The following is a 5,720-nucleotide window of genomic DNA, read 5'->3' as shown; positions in this document are numbered from 1 at the left end:
GAAACGCTGGGCTAGAAGAAGCACAAGCTGGAATCAAGATTGCCGGGAGAAATATCAATCACCTCAGATATGCAGATGACACCACCTTTATGGCAGAAAGTGAAGAGGAACTAAAAAGCTTCTTGATGAAAGTGAAAGAGGAGAGTGAAAAAGTTGGCTTAAAGCTCAACATTCAGAAAACAAAGATCACGGTATCTGGTCCCATCACTTCATGGGAAATAGACGGGGAAACAGTGGAAACAGTGTCAGACTTTATTTTTGGGGGCTCCAAAATCACTGCAGATGGTGACTGCAGCCATGAAATTAAAAGATGCTTACTCCTTGGAAGAAAAGTTATGACCAACCTAGAGAGCATATTAAAAAAGCAGAGACATTACTTGGCCAACAAAGTTCTGTCTAGTCAAGGCTATGGTTTTTCCAGTGGTCATGTATGGATGTGAGAGTTGGATTGTGAAGAAAGCTGAGTGCTGAGGAACTGATGGTTTTGAACTGTTGTGTTGGAGAAGACTCTTGAGAGTCCCTTGGACTGCAAGGAGATCCAACCAGTCCATTCTAAAGGAGATCAGTCCTGGGTGTTCTTTAGAAGGAATGCTGCTAAAGCTGAAACTCCAGTACTTTGGCCACCTCATGTGAAGAGTTGACTCATTGAAAAAGACTCTGATGCTGGTTGGGTTTGGGGGCAGGAGGAGAAGGGGACGACAGAGGATGAGATGGCTGGATGGCATCACCGACTCGATGGATGTGAGTTTGAGTGAACTCTGGGAGTTGTTGATGGACAGGGACGCCTGGCATGCTGCAATTCATGGGGTCGCAGAGTCAGACACGACTGAGTGACTGAACTAAACTGAACATATCTGTCTCCCACCCTGTTATCAATTCACTTATTATGTACTGAGTATCTCCTTTAAGCCAGATATTTCTATAGGAACAACAGAAGACAGAGGTCATTGCCCTCATGAAGGATGCATTCTACTGTGAAGAGACATTAGAATGTATTTATTCATGTGACTAAAATACATATCTATTATGTCACGTGGTCATATAACCTATGAAATAAAAACAAAAGGATAGAGAGATAAAGATAACCAGAGAGAGCTTCAGTGGAGGAAATAGCTTGAAGTTGCAAACAAGGGCCACAGGGCAGGTATCCTTGAGTAGCACATTTCATTAGACTTGAGAAAGGAAGAGAATCACCCTTGTTGATGCTGGTGACAAGAAAATTCAAATCAAAGAAAACAAGTACAAAACTCCTAAGATATGACTGTTCTTGGTGGGTTGCCAAACGGCTAAACAGCCAGACAATCTAGAGGAAAAATGAGCAAGGACAAAAGTAGTAGGAAGGGATAAAACATTATCTTAGGGAGTAATATGATTTTGACAGTGAGAAGACTAGAAGGACCTTGTAGATGATTAAATGGACTTTAATTTTTCAGTGAGTGAATTGTGGAACCAATACAGTATTTTAAACAATGAAGCTATCTATTATGACTTATATTTTCAAATAATTGTTCCTATCATATTGAATTTAGATTGCTTGGGTGTGGCAAGAGAGGGCAAATACAGCAGGCAAGGCAGTGATACAAGTGAGAAAAGGTGGTGATGTGGGGATGCAAACCAGCATGGTAGAAAGGATTTTGGACTTATTGTGATAGCAGGGCCAATTAAATCTGATATATTTATTGAATGCGGTGGTGTAAAGAGGAGGAAGCCAAGGATTAATACAAGGAAGAAAACACCTCCAACTTGGATGGGAAAGCCTATGTCAAAAATAGATTTGGAGAAAAGATTAGTTCAGTTTTGGACTTCTGATTTGAAATATCAATTCTAGATGTATGGGTATAATGAGTAAGCAGATGGAGAGATATGAGTTAGAGGACAAGAGAAAAGTCTAAAATAAAAATACAAAATTGGACATCTTTAACACCAAGACAGTATTTTAATCCAGGTGACTACATGGGGTCGCCAAGAGAGTGGTGCTGATACAGAAGAGAAGGGGAGAGAATGAGCCCTCAGACACTTGAACCTTTAAAAAATAGGAAGAAGAGGAACCACTAAAATAAATCTTGTAACCGAAACCAGTAGAAAATTATGTAGTAATAGCAGAAGGAAAATCAGCAGAGGAGTCAAGGAAGTCAGATGACAAGTGACAAGAAGGAGCAAAAGAGGAACTGGGCAAAGACCTGTGAAGGAAGAGCTGGACAGAACTGCCCATTGGCTTTGCCCCCGTGGAGGGGGTCCTTGGTGAACGTGGCACAAACAACTTCAGTAAAACCCTGGGGACAAAGACCACACTGCAGTGAATTCAAGAGCAAACAGGAGGACAGGAATCAAAGGCAACAAGCCTCAACACCTTTTCTGAACACATTTTTCCCTAAGGGAAACAAAGAAATAGGGCGTAAGTTGAGTCTTCGTCTTCACTTCAGAGAATTTTCATAGCAACCAGAACAATGCAGTCACTCACAAATGGTCTTGAGTGAATAAAGAAAGAAAACAGAGACCATGTTAACTAAATCCAACCCATTTGGCTCTAGCAGAAAGAATGTTTGGTTAATGCTTCCTCCTCAGCACCCACACCCAATCAGATGCCCAAAGCTACAAATCTAATCTTAAAAATATAAGGCTGTCTACTAAAAATATTAAAAAGTGAGCTATTTTTATTCTTTGACACTTATTTTTTTAGATTCACATTGAAACTTAAGTACCTTGTACAACTGCCTCCTAACTGATCTCTTAACATCCATTTTCTTGCTCCTCTCGTTCAATTTGTAAAAACTGCCTGACGACTGTTTCTCAGGCCATTCTCCCCTTGCGGTGTTTCTGCTATTGCCTAAAGAATAAACTTCGCAGTTATCGCCTCCCTCCATGTGTCGGCCAAATGAAACTGCTTTTCCCTTTGTCCCAGAGGTACTCTGATTCCTCACCATCACATTTATACTTGTTCTGTTCCCTCTTTCCTATTGTTTTTTTCTTTTTAAAATCTAATTATCTCTAAATAATTCATGGAAATGACCTCTCTCCCTTAAGTCTCTCTCCATTCTACACAATTTCCAAAAAGCCCAAACTCTCACAGAATGTTTTGAGAATGTTTCCGGTGACCCTTCTTGTTACTCTATAGCCTGTATTACAGTTATTTGCATATGCTGTTCCTCCTCGCTATTCATCAGTCAGTTCAGTCGCTCAGTCGTATCTGACTCTGTGACCCCCTGGACCGCAGCATGCCAGGCCCCACTGTCCATCACCAACTCCTGGAGTTCACTCAAACTCATGTCCATCGAGTCGGTGATGCCATCCAACCATCTCATCCTCTGTCGTCCCCTTCTCCTCCTGCCTTCAATCTTTCCCAGCATCAGGGTCTTTTCTAATGAGTCAGTCTTTCACATCAGGTGGCCAAAGTATTGGAGTTTCAGCTTCAGCATCAGTCCTTCCAATGAATATTCAGGACTGATTGCCTTTAGGGTTGACTGGTTTTTATCTCCTTGCAGTCCAAGGGACTCTCAAGAGTCTTCTCCAATACCACAGTTCAAAAGCATCAATTCTTCAGCCCTTAGTTTTCTTTATGGTCCAACTCTCACATCCATACATGACTACTGGAAAAACCATAGCCTTGGCTAGACAGACCTTTGTTGGCAAAGTAATGTCTCTGCTTTTTAATATGCTGTCTGTATTCATATTTGAATATGAATAAGATACTGATATTTAATTTTTTTTTCTAATTTTTTAAGGGTAGATTTAAAACTTACATTGGTTATAAAGACCACAGTCAAGGAATCCAGATTCCCACTCTATTACCAATTGTTTTTATCTCCTTTCTTTAACCTACAAAAATTAAACTACAGTAACAAACAAAAAATAAACTATGAACCTTAAAAATTATGATGCAATACTATATTAATCTAGTGATGCATGCTAAGTCACTTTAGTCGTGTCTGATTCTTTGCGACCCTTTGAACTGTAGCCCACCAGCTCCTCTGTTCATGGGATTCTCCAGGTAAGGATACTGGAGTGGTTTGCCATGCCCTCCTCCAGGGGATCTTCCAAACCCAGGGATCAAACCCACATCTCTTAAGTCTCCTGCATTGGCAGCCTGGTTCTTTACCACTAGAGCCACCTGGGAAACCCAATATAGAGATATTAATTAGTATTAATAGTAATAGCCTAAAACAAAACTTAGTAAAAGTATGATACACTAGGTATTCTTCTAAATCCTTCATCCTCCAATGATCCTGACCTCCTGATATCCATGCTTTTGTGAGGTTAGTTCCCTTCTAGATCAAATAGGGCTGACTTTGTAAGCAATTGGATGTTACAGAAATCACACTGGGTGACATCTAACACGTAATCTTTAAAGATGTTAGGATTTGGGCTTTGATCTCGTTTGGATTGCTCACTCTGGGAGAAACCAGCTGCCATAACAAGGGGACGTTCAAACAGCCTATGGAGGGGACCATGTAGGATGAAGTTGAGGCCTCCTCCAGCTATTACCAATCTGCTGGACATAGGAGGTAGCTACCTGGGAAGCAAATCCTTCAGACCCAGTTGAGACTTCAGATGACTGTAATTCCAGTGACTATCTTGACTGCAATCTTATAAGAGATTCTGTGATGGAAACTCACTGATAACGCTAAGATTTCTCATGGATGCAAACTCTAATAAATACTAAAGGTCGGCTATTGCTTTGAACCTTTATGTTTTGGGGTAATTTGTTACATGACAATAGATAACTAATTCATCTGCTATTCCTTTGGCTCATTCTGTGATGTTGGGTAGATGGCATAACCTTAAACTTCTAAATTAACAAAAGAGTTGAAACAAAGCATAACAACACATTCTTATATATTGAACATTCTGTAAGCATACTTGTCCTGTGTTAACATATATCAGGGAAAATGATTCAACACCCCCTGAGAACAGCCTCTGTGGATGACCATTCATTTACTCTGCAGTGGCCTTTTGCCATATCTAACTCATTGGTCCTTAATGCTATTTTTGATATATTGCCCGATCCATCCATAAACCCACCCCTCGAATGTTCTATGAGGCTGGCATAATACTAACTCTTTAAATCACAGTGAAAGAAAATGCTTCTAATTTATGCCACCTTTTATTTGCTAAATAATTTTGATTGTAATGCTCCATCTTGACCATATCAATATCCTTTTGCTACTAGCAATTGAAAACAAAAGTAAATGTTTCATTTCTCCTCCTGGCCAGCTAAAGAGGAATGCTCACCGCTCTAGGCCTCGATATGAATGGAGAGATTTATGGTTAACTTCATAGGAGAAGGGATTTATTGTATTTGAAAGAACTGGGTTTGAAAGTCTATAGGTCTCGATGCTGGTTTCTACTCTGTCACTACTAACCTGAAAATCTTTGGCTAGTTGTATGTGTTTATGTGTCAGACTACAACAAACTATTCCAACACCTTTTTCTTTTTTTTTTTAAATTACACTAAGAGTGTTGATGGCTCAGATGGTAAAAGAATCTGCCTGCAATGCAGGAGACCTGGGTTCAGTCCCTGGGTCTGGTTCAATCAGGAAGATCCCCTGGAGAAGGGAATGGCTACCCATTCCAGTATTTTTGCCTGGGAAATCGCATGGACAGAGGGACTTGGCAGGCTATAGTCCACGGAGTCACAAAGGGTCAGACAAAACCCAGTGATCAACGCCTTCACTTTCAAGAGTGTTGGAATAGTTTGTTCTAGTCTGTCACACATAAAGAAT

At 40.3% G+C, this 5,720-nt stretch overlaps 1 long non-coding RNA gene across 1 annotated transcript; it reads left to right on the top strand.

Moving 5' to 3' along the window:
* On the top strand, positions 1,070–2,500 carry LOC108636649. The gene is made up of 2 exons (XR_001918509.1): positions 1,070–1,144; positions 1,946–2,500. It is a non-coding gene; the product is annotated as an uncharacterized LOC108636649 (long non-coding RNA).

Source organism: Capra hircus, chromosome 8 (assembly GCF_001704415.2).
Source record: "Capra hircus breed San Clemente chromosome 8, ASM170441v1, whole genome shotgun sequence".
NCBI lineage: Eukaryota > Metazoa > Chordata > Mammalia > Artiodactyla > Bovidae > Capra > Capra hircus.
The sequence above is the reverse complement of the archived record's forward strand: the minus strand, read 5'-3'. Positions and strand labels throughout refer to the sequence as shown.